Source organism: Aquarana catesbeiana, linkage group LG03, assembly GCF_042186555.1.
Source record: "Aquarana catesbeiana isolate 2022-GZ linkage group LG03, ASM4218655v1, whole genome shotgun sequence".
NCBI lineage: Eukaryota > Metazoa > Chordata > Amphibia > Anura > Ranidae > Aquarana > Aquarana catesbeiana.
The window spans coordinates 475,901,609-475,921,773 of NC_133326.1; the positions used below are offsets into that span (position 1 = coordinate 475,901,609).

General features: G+C 44.0%; 1 long non-coding RNA gene across 3 annotated transcripts in view; it reads left to right on the top strand.

The window, feature by feature from the left end:
* Nucleotides 1-20,165, top strand: part of LOC141132505 (uncharacterized) — a 283,878-nt gene that overhangs the window by 89,307 nt on the left and 174,406 nt on the right. Inside the window, exon 4 of one of the 3 annotated variants that reach the window (XR_012242914.1) lies at nt 8,617-9,069. The exons of the other annotated variants lie outside the window; for them this stretch is intronic. This is a non-coding gene — a long non-coding RNA (uncharacterized lncRNA). Of the gene's footprint in view, nt 1-8,616; nt 9,070-20,165 lie in introns of those variants that run through there. 3 annotated transcript variants of the gene reach the window in all.

The following is a 20,165-nucleotide window of genomic DNA, read 5'->3' on the forward strand; positions in this document are numbered from 1 at the left end:
TGAACTTTATCTTAAAACCAAAGAGAAGCATTTTAACCTAAAATAATTTTCATAACATCTGTACATATTACATAATGCGTATTGATCAATATATTTACATCTAAGGTGAGATGCTGCACAATGGCTTGGCATAGCATAAATTTTAGTATGTTGGGTGGTTTTCCTAAATTTATAAGAGGGGTGAGTGAAATTCATCACTCTAGTCATGATTTGAAACTTTGTTGATTCAGTTGTTTATAATATGCTAAAGGCTATGACATATATGGATGAAAGAGATCTTTCTACCTTTCATGGTGAAGATACTGGCAAGAATTTCCACTGCCGCTTTGTCTGGATAGAAGATCTGATAAACACTGATGTCAAGCTGATTCTATCTGAACCATCGTGTGGGGGTATATATATATATGTTGGTATACCGTTCAAGTGTAATTGTGGACTGAATGATCCAAGTAACTGCTTTATTGAAGACAATGAGGGGTCGGCCTACAGCAAATTACAAAAAGCAAATTGTGGCTGGCAATCAACAAATTCTGATACTTGACAGGTACACATCCCAGTCATCATTGTTCAAATAGGAAATGGAAAGAAGCAGATGTGAACTGTAAAATGCTTGCAAGATGGACTCATGAATGTCAAGTGCAAGAAAATAGTTTAAAGCACAGTTTTTACTGCCATATCCAAACCTTTTGACCTTGAAAGTGAGTGCTGGTACATTGATAGTTCTTCTTACTATAAAGATGAAAGTAGAGTGTTTGCGTAAAAGCATCTTTAAAAATGGAAAGCTTGAGCCTGGAGATGAAAAAAATCCTGGACTTATGTGGATTGGAGTTCCCAGAGCAGAGCATACCAAGTTTACTTTCAGTGAGATGGTGAGAGATGTGATGAAGTCAGACCGAAGGATGGACTGTGACATCAGCTCGTCTTTGCGCAATATTCAAGATCTTGATGTGATAATAAGGCCTAACAGCTATATGGGCCACTGACGTTTACCAAATCCTTTTCCAGTCATGGTCTAAAAGTTATATTATCTAATAACTGTTTCATGGGGATATTTTAGAGGCTGGCGAAGAGAGATGTAACCAGTTTCAACTTCATATTTTATATGAGCCATTGTAAAGCATCCAGTACCTTAAATCATAATGATATTTTTTGTTGTTTGATTTATGGGTCAGTTCTAGTAGTTAGAACCGACCCAAGTGGGGGTATATGTTGTAATATGTTGTCCAATTTATGTATAATATTGTATTGGAGTGCCATGCTGACCAGAAATTCAGTTGCATTGTCCAACTGAATTTTAACATAGCAAGGGAACAGTTGAAGACTCTTTGATGTGTTAATCATATGCAAGTCTATTTGAACATTTCAAAGGGTATTCAGGTGGTATGTTAATCTAATCTAAATACACATATCTAAAGGGGACTTGTTGATGTTGATATGCGGGAGTGCAAATTGGGGCGGTTTATGATTGCAACTGTTCACGGCTGGGGGTTGTTGTCTGTTTGAAAGACTAAAGCTAATCAGAGTCCTAAATTGAATTGGCCAATCAGATTGCTCAGCCATTCAATATTTAGTGAATATAACACGGCATTCAGTCTATAGTGTGGGGGGTGAGTTAGGCTTATCTGTGTGTAGGGGAGGCTTGTCTGTGCATGGCTGGGAAGACTGAATAATATGGGTCTCTGAATTATATTTCCTCTGTCGGATTTCTTTGTCATCTGTGGACTTTGGACTTTGTTCTGTGTTGGAAGTCAATAAAGTGCATCTCTCTGGAAGAATTGGGTTGCTGCGGAAGAGTACTTATATCATCATCATTATATAATAATACTTACTTATTAATTATCTATAAACCCAAAATACATATTCATATATTCGATCACTACAACGTTCACTCACCATAAATTCTAATATTATCTATCATGACAAAATGTAGTTGAGGTACTACAAGGTGGCAAGGTCTGACCTTGTCTTATGCAATTTCTGATGGACATTTTGAGAAAGCAGTGCAGAACACTTATCTCCACCAGCTCAGATAACACATTACCCTGTTCATTAACTTTGTTCAGCCCAAAGTCACAGAGGAAAGCCACTACAATTAGTTTCCACAAGGCTTAGCCCTTAGGAGAGTTTTGCCTCACAGTGGGTCTCAAGATAGAGACCCCATGTATGGGAATTCCTGTAAGATGTCTGGCTACTAGAAATGCACCTGCCCACACAAATCTCTGCAGAATGGCAATCAGGAATGGGCACACGCACAGGAATGTGCACAAAAATACGCGCACGGGGGAGCGCACAGTGCATGGTGTCCCCAGATGGACTATTTAAGGATGCTCCTGTCTGTGCTCAAATGCTGACTGGTCTTCAGCTGTTCCCTGTATCCTTCCAGATAACACATTACCCTGTTCATTAACTTTGTTCAGCCCAAAGTCACAGAGGAAAGCCACTACACTTAGTTCCACAAGGCTTAGCCCTTAGGAGGGTTTTGCCCCACAGTGGGTCTCAAGATAGAGACCCCATGTATGGGAATTCCTGTAAGATGTCTGGCTACTAGAAATGCACCTGCCCACATAAATCTCCGCAGAATGGCAATCAGGAATGGGCACACGCACAGGAATGTGCACAAAAATGTGCGCACGGGCGAGCGCACAGTGCATGATGGCCCCAGATGGACTATTTAAGGATGCTCCTGTCGGTTCTCAAATGCTGACTGGTCTTCAGCTTTTCCCTGTGTCCTTCCAGTGTGTTCCCTTGGTTGCTGACCCAGCTTACTCCTGACCTGATCTCGGATTCTTCTTTTGTCTTGTCATTAGTTCCTGACTCAGCTTGTTCCTGACTTTGGCTCTGCTCTTGATGTGGTACCTCGCTGCCCACCTGTTGATGACCCTGGTAATCCTGTGACCACACTTCTGTCTCTGATCCTGGCTTCCCGACCCGTTCAAGTGTCTGCTTAGTTGTCTGCTGTTACAGTTCTGTGCCCTGATGTGTGTTCCTGCTGCAAGTCTGCAGAGAGCTCTGACCAGCCACACTTCCTGGCCCTGCAGTGCAAGTGAAGTGCTTCCTTAACCTCGACTAGACGACTGTGCATGGCTACTGCTCCTGACCTGATGGTTCTCCTGTTTCCTTGGAACCGCATCGCCTGCTACAAGTCCCTCGATCTACATCTGCAGGCACTCGTGTTCCTCCTGTCCCTCAGTGCCCTCTGTTTCACTTCCAGTGGGACCTGGGCTGGAGATACAAGAGAGGCCAACCCCATCATTTCAGTCTCCTCTCAGGTACGTGACACTCCAACCATTTAGAGTGCCAAGTGCCATGTTACTTCACTCACAGAGTTTCCATCACTAGCCACTATCGCTTTCTTTCCCCAGTTGTCTGCTTCTCCTTTTTACTGTCCACTTATCCATAACCGCACGGGTTAACTGTAATGTTCACTCTTTACCCATAACCTGGAGGGTTAACCATGGCTGTTACTACTTCCCAGTTCTTTGGACACACTATGAATACACTTGTTAATAATACACTTGATTGCCTTTTCAAGTATTTGAGAGCAGGCACAGGGCCGTTTTTCCGATTGGGCACGCTGGGCAGTTGCCCGGGGGCCCTATTTGCTTGGAGGGCCCCACCTGGTCCAAGGGGCCAGGGCCGATCCTCAGCGCAGCATCGGTGCAATTTACTTTAGAAGCATGACTGAGACTGAGTGCGTCCGCGGCCGCCGCCGCGTCCTGCACTGCACTGGGCCACTGGTTGCTTACTTGCTAGAATTGCCAGCCACCTGGCGTCTAGCTTAGCAACCAGTGACATCAGTCAGTCACTGGCCGCGGCCGCCCCAGCATTCATAGCGCACCACGGCCAGTGAACAAGTTCCGCCCACCTCTGCTGTTCCTCAGACAGCATTGCTCAGAGGGAGCGGAGCGGTGAGCGGTCTCACTGACACTCAGCAGCAGAGCGAAACTTTCAGTTTCTGAAGAAATTAATTTCAGATTGTGGATTGATGATCTTGTGCCATCCGCCCATCTTTATCACATCTTGGCATTGAAAAGACGGCCCGGCCCCTGCCTCCATCTGGTATTTATATTCTGTTTGATGGTGTATTGCAGAACACCCATGTAGATGGCATGTAATGTATAGCACAGTCCCAACATACTGAGCCCTGGGGGTATTTTATAGCCATAATACACAAGGCTCATGCTGATCTGTCTGGAACAAATAATGAATGTCTATGTTACAGTATAGAAACATAATACAGCCTCCGTACACTGCCCTGCAACCTGCTGACCTCATGCTGACCTCCGTACACCACCCTGCAACCTGCTGACCCCCATATACTGCCCTGCAACCTGCTGACCTCCTGCTGACCTCCGTACACTGCCCTGCAACCTGCTGACCCCCATATACCGCCCTGCAACCTGTTGACTTCCTGCTGACCTCTGTACACCACCCTGCAACCTGCTGACCTCCGTACACCGCCCTGCAACCTGCTGACCTCCGTACACCGCCCTGCAACCTGCTGACCTCCATACACCGCCCTGCAACCTGCTGACCCCCATATACCGCCCTGCAACCTGCTGACCTCCTGCTGACCTCCGTACACCGCCCTGCAACCTGCTGACCTCCGTACACTGACCTCCTGCTGACCTCCGTACACCGCCCTGCAACCTGCTGACCTCCATACATTGCCCTGCAACCTGCTGACCTCCGTACACCGCCCTGCAACCTGCTGACCTCCGTACACCGGCCTGCAACCTGCTGACCTCCGTACACCGCCCTGAAACCTGCTGACCTCCGTACACCGCCCTGCAACCTGCTGACCTCCATACACCGCCCTGCAACCTGCTGACCCCCATATACCGCCCTGCAACCTGCTGACCTCCCGCTGACCTCTGTACACCGCCCTGCAACCTGCTGACCTCCGTACACTGACCTCCTGCTGACCTCCGTACACCGCCCTGCAACCCTGCTGACCTCCGTACATTGCCCTGCAACCTACTGACCTCTGTACACTGCCCTGCAACCTGCTGACCTCCGTACACCGGCCTGCAACCTGCTGACCTCCGTACACCGCCCTGCAACCTGCTGACCTCCGTACACCGCCCTGCAACCTGCTGACCTCCGTACACTGCCCTGCAACTTGCTGACCTCCATACACCGCCCTGCCTCGTCCCGATCGGAGCTCAACCGCTATGTCATGCTTACAAATGCCTTATTAATAATTTGCATTTTTATTCTCGTGCATGATTGTGTAGACAGGGCCCGGTGCACTGTATTGCCTGGGGGCCTATAATGCTCTTAAGATGGCACTGAGCAGGCAACTTCTTTTTAGCAAGAACTACAACACGTGTCAAACACAAGGCCCGTGGACTAAATTCAGCCAGCCAGGTCATTTCTTATGGTCCTCACACCCCGGGTTTTTTCAGCTGGAGTGTGTCATTCACCACCTCCGGCTCGTGACCTCTGATCCCCACTCAGCATTCTGTGTTTACACTACAGGAAAGGGTAGGTGGGGGTATATTAAAGAGAAGGGAAAGAGAGAGGCACAAAGTAAATATATGAAAAAGTATATAGGTGAAAGACATACACCTGTCTAATCATCAGAAAACCAAACCCACCTAATTAATCACATACGTGAACGTAGAAGACCCGGGGGTCAGAGGCAAAGCATCAAAAGCAATGGTGACTAAGGACACAAGGTAGGCTTGATTGAATAAAGAGATAATGTTTAGGGGTCGGCTGCAAGGGCGTCCGGATGGCTGGTACCTTCCTGATGGAGCAGGACTGTAACACATGGCCCTTGAATTAGCTACTGTAAATTATTTTACATATATGGACCAGATATATCTGCAAACCCAGGGAGTGGCCTGGGCCCATCCTGTGCACCCTGCTATGCTAATCTTTATTTAGGAGGGTGTGAGAGAACAATCTTTAGTGACGAGTCTTTACAATCTTTTTTGAATAATGTGCTGTTCTGATGAGCATTCTGTAAGCTCAGTACCTGAGGCTGCATTGTAACTGCACAGAGGAGGGGGATTTTTACTTTCAAGCGGCTGCTCTACGTGAGCGTTTTCTAGCACAGGGATATACTTGAACTAATCTCAGAAAGACCTACAACAGGGCCTTCGCACGGACTAGATCATCATTGCTATTTGTCCCTCCTCGTATAAAGCAACCTGAAACAGTAAAAATAGTTACTAAATTCTCTGCCCACCACAACCAATTACGGAATTTTCTGTCAGATCACTGGCATCTCTTAACGGATCATCATGTTTTAGGCAAATATGTAAGGCCCAACCCGGAACTGGTGTTCTGCAGAGCAACCACACTCAGAGACAGATTTACTAGCAGTCACTAACGGGTGGAGCCTCGGGGGACCTTCTGATGTGGCCATTGCCCACGCTGTCCATGGATCCAGGAGGGCACAACCTTTACTCTTCCTAATGGGGAACTCTTCTCCTTTCCCAAACATGCCATTTGTGACACGAGAGGGGAGTTGTATATCTAATGGTCTGTGCCTGCAATGCATTTTATGTAGGCAAGACCATTAGAGAATTAAGGCAGAGAATGGGAGATCATCTCTATCATTCCCTGAATGGCAAGCTTACCACGGTGGGCCTCCACATTTAGGTTTACATGATAGATTTCAGCCTGAAGTTGTAAAGTTTATGGTTCTGGAAGTGGTCCCAGAAGACGGGGGGGGGGGGGGAGGGGGTTGAGTGGGATCCCTCGGTCCTTAGATGTGAAATCTTCTGGATTGAGCGACTCAACGCCCTCGTACCACCAGGCCTCAATGAAGCCCATTCATACAAATCCTTTTTGTGAATGGACATGTAACCTCTTCCTCTCCACCTTTTTTCCCCTCACTTTTCATTAGTAGTCTCTCCTATTGGTTGTCCCTATCCTTTTTTCCCCTCTATATCTGTTTTCCCCTCCCCCCTTTTTGTTTGTCCCCAATCAACATTATCCATCTATACCTTTTGCAATGATTACTTTTTTTTATATTGCTCTGGGCTTATCCCATTTTTAATTCTTTTATTTTAATTTATGATCTGTATGATAATCGTACATGATCCCATGCGGTGAAATTATGATTGGAGGTTAACTTCATATATTTACATATATACCCATGTATTTGTTTGCTATGCGTATGTGTCATGGCTTTGATTGGGATGTGGCAACATGCTGCGTTTATTGCCCTGACACACACACTTTGTGCTATGTGTTTGTTTATTCTTTATTTCTTCTTTTGTCATGCATTTCTGCAATACGGGGACATCAGCGACTTGAGGTGTATTTTTTCCCCCAGTGCCGGGCACGCGCCTCTCCAGAAGGAGGAGGTTGTCCAGGCACGCTCTCCCCTCCTACCTGGGTGATGGCCATTGTGGCCGCCTCCCTGTTGTGGGCACGCGCGTGCGTGGGTTCTGCGCATGCGCAGTGTGGAGAGACGGACCCGGTGATGTCAGATGCCGGCGTCAGCCAGCGCGACTGCATGGGCCGGGTTGGAGACACATATAAGGGTGCATACAGCGGCCTCTATTCAGATGGCTGCCACCTGGGGGCAAGTGAGACCAAGAGCATACTGAGGTAAGGCTGACCTAATCGTACACAGCCCTGTAGTATTTCATCCTTATGGGAGCTGATGGTGCCTGCCAGTGGCATTTGCTGGTATATATACGGCAGGGTGCTGCTGGCTTGGCACTCAGCATGTCATGGACCCACAATCCATATATGTATATACTCTCACTGCACATTTCTTTTATCCCCCTCTGTTGCAGGGGATCTGTCACTGGTTGCGACCGACCCCTGAACATTATCTCTTTATGCAATCAAGCCTACCTTCTGTCCTTGGACACCATTGCTTTTGGTGCTTTGCCTCTGAGCCCCCGGGGTGTTCTACGTTCACGTATTTGATTAATTAGGTGAGTTTGGTTTTCTGATGATTGCACAGGTGTATGTCTTTCACCTATATACTTTTTCATATATTTACTTTGTGCCTCTCTCTTTCCCTTCTCTTTATTATACCCCCACCTACCCTTTCCTGTTCATCCCTTCTCCCCTCCTTGCCTTTCCTTCTCTTTCTTCCACCCTTCCTTTTCCCCCTCTTCCTTCCCTTCCCCTTTCCCTCTCTTCCCCCCTCTTTCCCACCCTTCCTCCCCTTTTCTCCCCCCCTCCCTTTTTCCTTCCCCCCTGGTGCCCCTCCCCCGCCTCACCCTGCAACCCCTCTCTTATCTTTTCTCTTCATCTTCCTTCCTTTTCTACCTCTTTCTTTCCCTTCCTTCTCTTCCCCTCCCTTTTCTTTCTCTTCCCCCCCCAATTTTTTCCTTCCTTTTTGTTGCTTCTTGATGCTTGCTCTTGTCCACAGACCACCATTTATACCCACTATTAGAATATTGTATTTTTCAATTATAGCTATTGCACCATCAAGTGCCTCCCGTGTCCACCATGGGGGGATTTACCCGCACTGGGTGCCTCTTTTTTGTGCTGTCTGATGCCCCATTGGGCCTTCATTTGCAAACCATACATGACTATATTAATCTCCACTACTATTATGTTTATTGTATTAAACCTGTTTTTCTAATGTTCAAACACATTTTTAATCATGTAACTATGAGATTGTATTTATATTTGTAGATGTTTATGGTTGACTCCTCCTGAAGAAGCGGCCAAAGCCGCGAAAACATGTAGAGCATTACGTCAGGACATACATCTCAATTCCTCACACCACTTGTGAGGTTTACCTGTTCTTTGTGAACCATTCATATCAATTCTGCAAAAACTGTTTATGTACTTTTGTACAAAATGTTTTTAATTATGTTTTCCTTCTTAATAAATTGATATTTTGTACTTATTTTGGCCTAATCCTTGGGTATCGAGATAGTCCTCAACTTTCACAAGGGGGCACCCAGATCCTGACCCCCACCAAAAAAGTGTCAAAAAGTAAGAAACACAGTAAACAGTTTTTGACAAGTCCTTTTTTAAAAAAGAAAAATAAATAGTGTCCCTCGATGTAATCCACCATAAATCATGTTGCCCGCCGGAACCGAAAAATAGAAAAGAAAAAAATGTTCCACCCCCTGGGAGGCCTCCCGGATGTCTACCTCCTCTCTGCTTTTGACAGTTCTTATATAGGCAAGGGACGGGGCCACCTGGTTATGTCACCCGTGGCACCGCTCACTTATGACGTTACGTGACAGCAGAAGGGGCTGTGCCACAGGGTGATGTAGCCGGGTGGCCCCACCCCTTGCCTATATAAGAACTGTCAAAAGCAGAGAGGAGGCAGATGGCCAGGAGGCTTTCAAAAATAAGATAGCAGGGTTTTTTTTTCTTTTTTCGGTCCAGTGATGACGTGATTGATGGTGCATACATCAAGGGATACTATTTTTTTTAAAATAACGGACTTGTCAAAAACGATTTACTGTGTGTCTTACTTTTTGACACTTTTTTGGTGAATAGGTAGGGGTACAATGTACCTGATACCCATTCACATAGGGGAGGGGGGCCAGAATTAGTGGAAGCCCCCCATCCGCAGACCCCGAAAATCACAGCCCAGGGTTCCCAGGAAGGGGCCCTTGTCCCTATCAACATTGGGACAGAGTGCTTTGGGGGGCAAGCAGCCTGGTATGGTTCAGGAGGGGGGCGCTCGCTCGTTCCACCCCCTTTCCTGGTCTGCCAGGATGCATGCTCGGATAAGGGTCTGGTATTGATTTTGGGGTGGACCCCACACTGTTTTTGTTCTTAATTCTATCATAGGGTTCAGTACAGGGCACTTTCCTGCCCAGACCAATTTTCAGCTTTCAGTGCTCTCACATTTTGAATGACAATTGCTCACGCATGCAACACTGTACCCAAACAACATTTTTATAATTTCATTTCACACAAATAGAGCTTTCTTTTGGTGGTATTTAATCACCACTGGGTTTTTCATTTTTGTGATATAAGTAAAAAAAGAGCAAAAGTTTTGAAGAAAAAATTATTTTTTTTTGTTTCTATTATAAAATTTTGCAAATAAGTAATTTTTGTTCATAAATTTGGGCCAAAATTTATACTGCTACATATCTTTGGTAAAAATAACCCAAATTAGTGGATATTTTTTAGTCTGTGTGAAAGTTATGGTGCAAATCATAAGAATTTGATTACACCTGATGTACTGATGGCCTATCTCATTTCTTGAGGTCCTGAAATGTCAGGGGCCTCAAGTACCTGAATGGGCGATGTTCAGGCCAAACTTATGCTTGGCCCAAACCGTTCACCCTTCCCTAGTGGTGCCTGAACACTTTAACCCCTCAAGGTTACTCTTGTTGGTTGCAGGAATTGGCCCTGCTGTTTAAAATGAGAAAAAAAAAATACATGCACCTGTCGCACAGGTTCAGAAAAATTGGGCCTTAGGTGTTGGTGGCACCTGGACACTGTAACCCCTCACAGTTACTCTTGTTGGGCACAGGAATGGGCCCTATTGTTAAAAATTAGGGGAAAAAATGAAATAACATGCCCCAGTCAAACAGGCACAGAAAAATTGGGCCTTAGGTGTTGGTGGTAACCTAAACCAAAAATATTGTTGGAAGATAGCATAATCAAGATTCAGGAATAGGATAGGCAGCATAGGCAGTCTTCAAGGGATCACAGATCCCTAACAAATTCAATCAGTTTAAAAAGAAAAGGAACTGCGCTTAAGAGCTATTAAAACACCTAAATTGCAGCTGCAACAAAAAAACACTAATATCGGTGTAATAAACTAGGAAGTATATACTAAGTGTGCTTGCAATCCAGTGACTGATATATGTGAGTGAATTATCTCTGGATAGATGATTAAGTCAATCTAAGGTAAGTATGTTAAATACCAATAATGTTATCGGGTACAAAAAAGAACACTAGTCAATAAAATAATAAAAACACATACGTGAATAGTGAAAAAACACAAATGAATATAAATTCAGTGATCTTGCTCCAAAAAGATCAAATACATCATAACTCAAAAAAAAAAAAATTCTTTCCATAAATAACTAGTAAAATAAAAATAGTGAAAGTGAATTGTGTCCATTCATAAAAATCGGATCCGACATGCCACGTCCACATCCTCTGTAGTCTACCTACTGTGTGAGCGAGTGCTTCTTTTCAAACTGACACGCTGAGACTGCCTCCTGTCGAAACGAGGATCCAGATGCCGTCATCCATCTGTTCCTGCAGAGGGCTGTATCTGCATGCTCACAAGAACTTGCTATTAATGAGGTCCACCGTGTCTGGTAAGGGTCCATTCTTATTATCTCTTGAAGTCACCGGTTGTTGAGATTCTCCTTCACACTTCTCTCCCCCTTCTCATCTATATGGGCCTGTGCTAAACGAACTGTGGATACGTGATCCCTCTTCATGCGATTGGAGTATCTTCACTGAACTTTTTATGAATGGACACAATTCACTTTCACTATTTTTATTTTACTAGTTATTTATGGAAAGAATTTTTTTTTTTTTTGAGTTATGATGTATTTGATCTTTTTGGAGCAAGATCACTGAGTTTATATTCATTTGTGTTTTTTCACTATTCACTTTCACCATTCTCTTTTTTGTACCCGATAACATTATTGGTATTTAACATGCTTACCTTAGACTGACTTAATCATCTATCCAGAGATAATTCACTCACATATATCAATCACTGGATTGCAAGCGCACTTAGTATATACTTCCAAATTCAATCAGTTACATCAGCATCAGGGGGTTGATAGCTGCTGTTGATCCAGGACTGATTTATTTTGATAAATGCCAGCCTATCAACGTCTGTGGACAGGCACACTCTTTTATCCATCACAAACCATCCAGCAGCACTGAATGTCCATTCAGAAAGAACTCTGGATGCAGGACAGGCCAGTAGCTCGATTGCATATTGAGCAAGTTCTGGCCAGTGGTCCATCTTTAAGACCCACTAACCCAGTGGATGCTCAGTTGGAAAGGTTTCCATATCTGCTCTTGCCCCTAGATAATCCTGCACCATATGATACAGATGCTGCCGATGGTTGCTTAAACCTAACAGTCCTGGGCGCTGAGGACTAAAGAATTCTCTATCACTCTTCCTCTGACCGAACAAAGCCTCAGAAACACGTTGTCCAGGAAATGGTAACATCCCAGTGTCTGGAAAAGTGTTACATTTTTCTTCAAGACATCCTGAAGATGTTTCATCCTCTGTTCCCTCTGCAAAGGCAGGATGAGCTCTGCAACTTTAGCATGGTAACAAGGATCAAGAAGGGTTGCCAGCCAGTAATGATCCCACTCCCTGAGACCACGAATCCTCGGGTCCTTTTGCAGGCTTTGTAGAATCAGTTAGCCCATGCAGCGTAAGTTGGTGGAGGCATGAGATTCTGAGTCCCCTGGGTCACGAAGGATAACATTGTTAGGAACTTCCTCCTCCCAGCCATGTACAAATCTTTGGGTTTCTGGGGACTGAAAACCACCCCTTGAAGACTGCTGTATGTTATCCTCTATATCTATGATGACATAATCAACCTCCTCTTCCTCCTGTGTGTTTGGCGGCCCTGCAGGAATGGTATCTGCATAAAGGGGACCTTGAGAGGAAAGGGAGTCCTCTTCCTCCCGCTGTTCTGCCTCAAGTGTCCTGTCCACGATAACATGAAGCATGTGCTCCAGCAGGAAGACTAGAGGGACAGTGTCACTTATCGATGGATTGTCGCAGGTCACCATCTTTGTGGCCTCCTCAAATGGTGACAGCACAGTGCATGCATCCTTTATCAGTAGCCACTGGCGTGGCAAAAAGAAGCCAAGCTCCCCTGTGCATGTTCTTGTGTCATACTTACACAGGTACTCACTGGTTGCCCTATACTGCATGTGTAGCTGCTGCAACATTGCCAATGTTGAGTTCCACCTGGTGCGCATGTCACAAATGAGGCGGTTGGTGGGCAGGTTGAATTCCCTTGAATTTCAGCCAGCCAAGCACTGGCATTGTATGACTGCCGGAAATGACCACAGACTTTTCTGCCCTGCCTGAGAAGATCTTGTAAGCTTGGGTACCTGTTCAAGAAATGCTGCACCCCTCTACATATTTTCCGTAAAAAAAAAATTGCATTAAGCTTAAATTGATAGGTTTGCGCAAAAGTTATAGTGTCTACAAAATAGGGGGTATATTTATGGCATTTTTATTGTTATTTTTTTTCTAGTAATGGCGATGATCTGCGATTTTTAGCGGGATTGCGACATTGCGGCGAACAGATCGGACACTTTTGACACTTTTTTGGGACCATTGACATTTTTACAATGATCAGAGCTAAAAATAGCCACTGATTACTGTATATATGTCATTGGCAGGGAATGGGTTAACACTAGAGGGTAATTAAGGGGTTAAATGTGTGTCCTGGGGAGTGATTCTAACTGGGCGGGATGGGACTGACTGGAGGAGGAGACCGATCGCTGTTCATACTTATTATGAACAGCAGATTTGTCTTGTCTCTCCTGACAGAACAGAGATCTGTCTGTTTACATTGACAGATCACCGTTTTGTCCCTCTCAAGAGCGAGGGTGCCATCGGGCACGCACTTCGGCTCCGTCCTCACGCCGTGAGCCCCTTAGTGGTCTTAAAGTGGCCGACGTACAGCTACGGCGATTTGCCCAGGGGAGCCAACCTGCCACAGTATAACTGCGGCGGCTGGTCCTCTAGTTGTTAAAAACTATTGTTTTAAAAACTTTTTTTTGCATTGATACATGTTCCTAGAGCATTACCCGGACCCCCATACACTTTTTATGGCAAAAACTTGCAAATAAGCGTTTAAAATTAGGACTTTTGGTTTTTCATGTTCGTGTCTCATAGACTTCAATAGGATTCACATGTTTGCTAGAACTTTTTGCCTGTTCGAGATGTTCTGGTGTGAACCGAACTGGAGAGTGTTTGGGCCATCCCTAAATATAGGCATCATAATGGCCTTACGCCAATCCAGTGGTACTATGCCAGTCATTAGAGTTCCTAAAAATTAGAAACATGGCTTTGAAATGAAAGAGCTCACAATAACATTTGTTTTGTTTTGTTTCGATTTGTTAATCTAGTTATTTAGTTTAGTTAAATTTGGTTGATTCGTTTAATTCGTATTCAGAATTTTTCTAATTTTCAATTTACCAATGTTTTTCTATTTGAAATGTTTGAATCGATACATTTTGAATTGGCCAAATCGAAAACTTTCGGATTGGAATGTGGCAAAGTGAACAAACAAAAGTAAAATATTTATCAAATGATTACAATGACTCTTTAAACCACCATTAAAATAATAAATAAAACAGCATTGTTTCAAAATGGTACTCTAATAACACACAGTCTTTGATTTCAGCAATATGTGTACAGTTAGAATTCGACTAGAGTTCAATGTAAAATTCAATTAAAATTTCAGGTCGAATATTCAAAATTCGGATGAATTTAATTTCGTTTTTCAGAGCATTCGGTAAATTTGTTTAAATTGTAATTTGGGTATTCCGATATATCCGAATCTCCAAATATCAAAAAATGTGTCCGAATGTTAATTCGGAACTAAATGAACCGCACATGTCTAGAGTTAATTTCTTTTATGATCCGTGGGTGTATGCCATCTGGTCCAGGTGCTTTAACCACCTTCATTCTGTCTAAATATTTCTGGACCATATCACTTTTGAGCCATTGTGGATCAATTGTGTCAATAGTATCCCCATTATGAAGATGAGCTCCCCCATGCTCCTTTGTATGCACAGAGCTGAAGAAGGTATTTAATAAATTTGCCCCTAGTCACCCACTCTAGATTATTTTGTAAAGGGCCTACATGCTCAGACCTGACCTTTTTACTATTATTATATTTGAAGATTTTTTGGGGGGTTTGCCCTACTATCTTTTGCAACCTGTAATTTGTTTTGAATTTTTACTTCCTTGATCTCCTTTTTACATATTCTGTTAGATTACGATGATAGTGTTCCTTCATTTTTATGTTTTTTAAAAGCTCTTTTCTTATTATTTATATATATTTTTTTTTACTTTGGCCGTGAGCCAAATAGGTTTTATTTTTAGCCTTTAGCCTTTTAAACCTATTGCCCATGGGAATATACTTTGCAGTGAGTTCACATATGGTCTTTTTAAAGAATTCCCATTTCTCTTCTGTGTTCATGGAATGCAATAATCCTTCGCAGTCTTATGCCGCGTACACACGGTCGGAGTTTCCGACAACAAATGTTCGATGCGAGCTTGTTGTCGGAAATTCCGACCGTGTGTAGGCTCCATCAGACATTTCCAACAACAAAAATTTGAGAGCTGGTTCTCAAATTTTCCGACAACAAAATCCGTTGTCGGAAATTCCGATCATGTGTACACAATTCCAACGCACAAAATTCCACGCATGCTCAGAATCAAGCAGAAGAGCAGCACTGGCTATTGAACTTCATTTTTCTTGGCTCGTCATACTTGATGTACGTCACCGCGTTCTTGACGTTTGGAATTTCCGATAACATTGTGTATGCAAGACAAGTTTGAGCCAACATCCTTCGGAAATAAATGCAGGATTTTGTTGTCGGAATGTCTGATCGTGTGTATGCGGCATAAGTCTTGGAGAGCAGCCCTCATCCTTGGAAAATGTGCTCTCTTAAAGTTAAGTGTTTTTATATTTCCAGTATGAGCTTGTTGCTTAAAGCTAAATGAAATCATGTTATGGTCAATGCTACCCAGATGTTCTTTTATATGAACATTAGTAATAAGCTCTTCATGGTTTCAGATTACCAGGTCCAGCAGAGCATCATTCCTAGTCAGGGCTTCTAAGAACTGTACCATACAATTGTCTTGTAATAGATTTATACATTTTTGCCCTTTAACTGTCCCAGCAGTAGGGATGAGCCGAACACCCCCCCCCCCCGGTTCGGTTTGCACCAGAACCTGCGAACGGACCGGAAGTTTCCGCAAACTTTAGAACCCCATTAAAGTCTATGGGACTCGAACGTTCGAAATCAAAAGTGCTAATTTTAAAGGCTAATATGCATGGTATTGTCCTAAAAAGGGTTTGGAGACCCGGGTCCTGCCCCAGGGCACATGTATCAATGCAAAAAAAAGTTTTAAAAACTGACGTTTTTTTCGAGAGCAGTGATTTTAATGGTGCTTAAAGTGGAAAAAAAAAGTGAAATATTCCTTTAAATATTGTACCTGGGGGGTGTCTATAGTATGCCTGTAAAGTGGCGCGTGTTTCTCGTGCTTAGAACAGTCCCTGCACAAAATTACATTTTTAAAGGAATAAAAGTCATTTAAAACTGCTTGCGGCTTTAATGTAATGTCGGGTCCCGGCAATATGGATGAAAATCAGTTCGACAAACAGCATGGGTACCCCCCCAGTCTATTACCAGGCCCTTTGGGTCTTGTATGGATATTAAGGGGAACCCCGCACCCAAATTAAAAAAGGAAAGGCGTGGGGCTCCCATGCCCTATATACTCTGAACAGCAGTATACAGGCGGTGCAAACAAGACAGGGACTGTAGGTTAGTTGTTAAGTAGAATCTGTTTGTAATTTTGAACTGGTACATTTTTAAAGTGTAGCTCCAGCCAAAGAATCTATTTTTAAGCTTTTTGGAAAACCTAGGGAAGGGTTATCACCCCTTTAACATTTGTTTTGCTGTCTGTGCACCTCTTCAGAAGATTTCACCTCCCTTTCTGTCCCAATGACAAATGTTTTTTGAAAATTTGGGGTTTTTAGTGAAACAAGGATTGGTGATAAAGCATCAGTGGAGAGGAGACACATTTTTCCCATATTAACTCTTACAGGAGAGAATTTCCCTTACTAGGGGTAGATCTCATCTCACTTCCTGTTGTCTCCTTCCGTTTGCAAGTAGGAGTCGTTTGTAAGTTGGATGTTTGAAAGTAGGGACCTGCCCTATATACTCTGCAGAAATTAGGGCCTTAGGTGTTGCTGTTGCCACAACACTGTAAGCCCTCCCAGTTACTCTTGGTGGGCGCAGGAACGGCCCTGCTGTGAAATATTACATCAAGAATTGTAATTACATGCCATTGTTGAACAGGGGCAGAAAAATTGAGCCTTTGGTGGTGGTGGTGGTGGTGCCACAACACTGTAAGTCCTCACAGTTACTCTTTTTTTTTTTTTTTGAAAATTCTTTTTATTGATTTTTAATGTAACACATAACACACATACAACTGATGGGCAACATACCACATCAGTAACGGTCATGCAAGACCACAAATACACCTAACATATACTACTAACTTCCCTCCCCTCCCCCAACCCGACCGGTACCATATATCGCCCAGGCAAAGATGAATATCTTAAGGTAAGACAGAATTTTTACTCTGCTTAATTAACAGTCAATAGGGGTATTCACCCTGTAATTGTGTTTACAGATTGGGACTTTTTCATTGAATGGTCTGTTTGTTCACCAAGGCTTTATGCCGTAATTGGTTACCCATATGCATTCATTATAACCTTCCTAACCCACTGTATCCGAAGAGTCTAGCCAAGCCTGCCAAACCCTTTTAAATTTCTTCTCACAACCTCTGGCTTTATAAGTAGCTTTATATAAGTGTATGACCGAGTTGACCAGTCCCTTCCAGTATGTTAATGTAGGTGCATCAGGCTTCTTCCAATTCAATAGTATAGCTTTTCTACCGTAAAACAGGCTAATGTTCAATAAGGTACGAAGTGCCCTGGAAGGGACCACCTCCTCCACCAAACCAATCAGGCAGACCCGGGGAGCCAGTGGGACCGGCACACCCAGTACCTCTGTGAGGCACTTTGTAATGTCGGACCAGAAGATCTGAATCTTCGGACAGCTCCAGAAAATATGTTCCGCAGCAGCGGGGGAATGGGGACACCTCCAGCATTGGCTGCTCACTGTGGAATAAATGTGTGACAACCTGGCTGGTGTAAAATACACTCGATGGAGGAACTTGAAATGGATCAGACGGTCCCTTGCAGAAACTAAGTATTTAAATGGGTGATCCCACATGTCATCCCAGTCTTCCCCGTCTATACCAGCAATTTCTTGTTCCCATTTTTCCCTACATTTTGATATTCCTATGGGTGTTTTTTTAAAGAGGGATTTATATACTGAGGATAGGGGTTTGTCTAATTTCTCTGCCGACAAGAGGGATTCCAGTGCTGATGGCGCATATTCAATTCTTTGACCAGTAAACTGAGCCTGAAAAGCATGGCGTAGCTGGAGAAAATGAAAAAAAAAGGAATTGGGTAGGTCATGTCTAATTTTTAACTGGTCAAAAGTACAGAGCTCACCCTCCCTGGTGATATCACTTAACGCTTTAATGCCTCTAGATGCCCACAGCGCAGGATCAGGGAAAGAGAAGAAATGTGGGAGACAGGGATTCATCCACAGTGGAGTGGAGGGTGATATTCCCGTGTAGCTAGGGGACATCATGACGGTGGTGACTCCCCATGCCTTAATGGTGGCCTTCATTGAGTCTGTTAAAGGGAGACAAGATCTCTGACCTCTGTATAGTGCTAACCTCAAACTCTCATATGACCCCAGATGAGCTGCCTCTACAACCGTAGCAGAATCACCGTCATCTGCCCTCAGCCACTTCCTAGCAAACACCATCTGTCCTGCCAGATAATATTTCTGCCAGTCAGGTAGTGCCAGACCTCCCTGACCCCACGGCTCCTGCAGAATTTTGATACTTATGCGAGGAGATTGTGGTGACCAAATAAAAGATCCTATAATGCCATTTAGAGACTTAAAGAAGGAAGCTGGGATCCACACCGGACAATGCCGTAAAAAATACAATATCACAGGAAGAAATTTCATTTTAATAAGGCTGACCCTTCCCAACAACGAGAGGGGTAAGTTTTTCCATGCTAATATCTTTTGCTTGAGCTTGGTCACTGCTGGAAGGAGATTCAGAGATATATAGTCATCAGGGTTGGCTGTTATTTTGACCCCAAGGTAAGTAATTGTATTAACCCACTGCAACGGCATTGTATTGTCTGAGAGTTTTTTTGCATCTGGACCTAGTGGCAGAATTGAGGATTTATTCCAATTGACCCTAAGTCTCGAGAAAATAGTAAATTTGTCTAGAATTTGAAGAGCTGCTCTTAATGAAGGCCCAGGATCCCTAAGAAACAATAGCAGGTCATCAGCATATAGAGCAATACTTTCTTTGATATTACCCACTGTGATTGCTCCCACCTCCTGAGATTGTCTTATTGCCCTGGCCATAGGTTCCATCATTAGGGCAAACAGGAAGGGGGATAGAGGGCACCCCTGCCTGGTACCCCTCCCTATGGGAAAAAATTCCGAAACCCTGGAACCAAGCCTCACCGCCGTTTTCGGAGCACTGTATAGCATCGAGACCCAACGACGAAACCCGGGACCGAAACCCATGGCCTCTAGTACTTTATTCATGAAGGGCCAATCCACTGAGTCAAAGGCCTTCTCAATGTCTATTGAGACAACCACTGCAGCCGAAAACTCAGGATTCAATATTTGTAAGTGAGTGAATAATCTCCTCAGGTTCGTATCAGTGGACATACCAGGCATGAACCCTGTCTGGTCAATATCCACCAGGGTTGAAATAACCCCGGCCAATCGCGATGCCAAGACCTTTGTCAATATCTTGAGATCCATGTTGAGCAGCGCAATTGGGCGATACGAGGAGCACTCCGTTGGATCTTTGCCCGGTTTCAAGAGGAGCACCATATATGCTTCCATCATTGAGGCCGGCAATTCCCCCTGCTCCCAACAATGTGCGTATAATAAATTTAATCTACGTGCCAGTTGGGACATATATACTTTGTAGAAATCTGCAGGTAAACCGTCCGGACCCGGAGCCTTCTGTGGGGGAAAGGCAAGTATGGCTGCCTCAATTTCTATAGTTGAAATTTTGTCATCTAGAGTGGCCACATCATTGTCCGCCAGTTTTGGCATAGCGAGACTCTGAAGCAACCCCTCCAGCTCAGCCATATTATAGGATGGGATAGGTGAATATAGGGACTTGTAAAAATTTACAAATACTTCAAGGATACCCATAGGGTCCGAGATCATCTGCCCCACCCCATTCCTTATTATTGGTATACTAACTGGTATTCTTTGGTCAGCTGCTAAATTAGCTAGGAGTTTCCCGTTTTTGTCACCTTCAGCGAAGATGGATTCTGCTTTGTGTTTGGCTTCAGTGTGAGCCAGGTTCGAAAAATGTAACGCCACCTTCCTCCTGCTCTCCAACA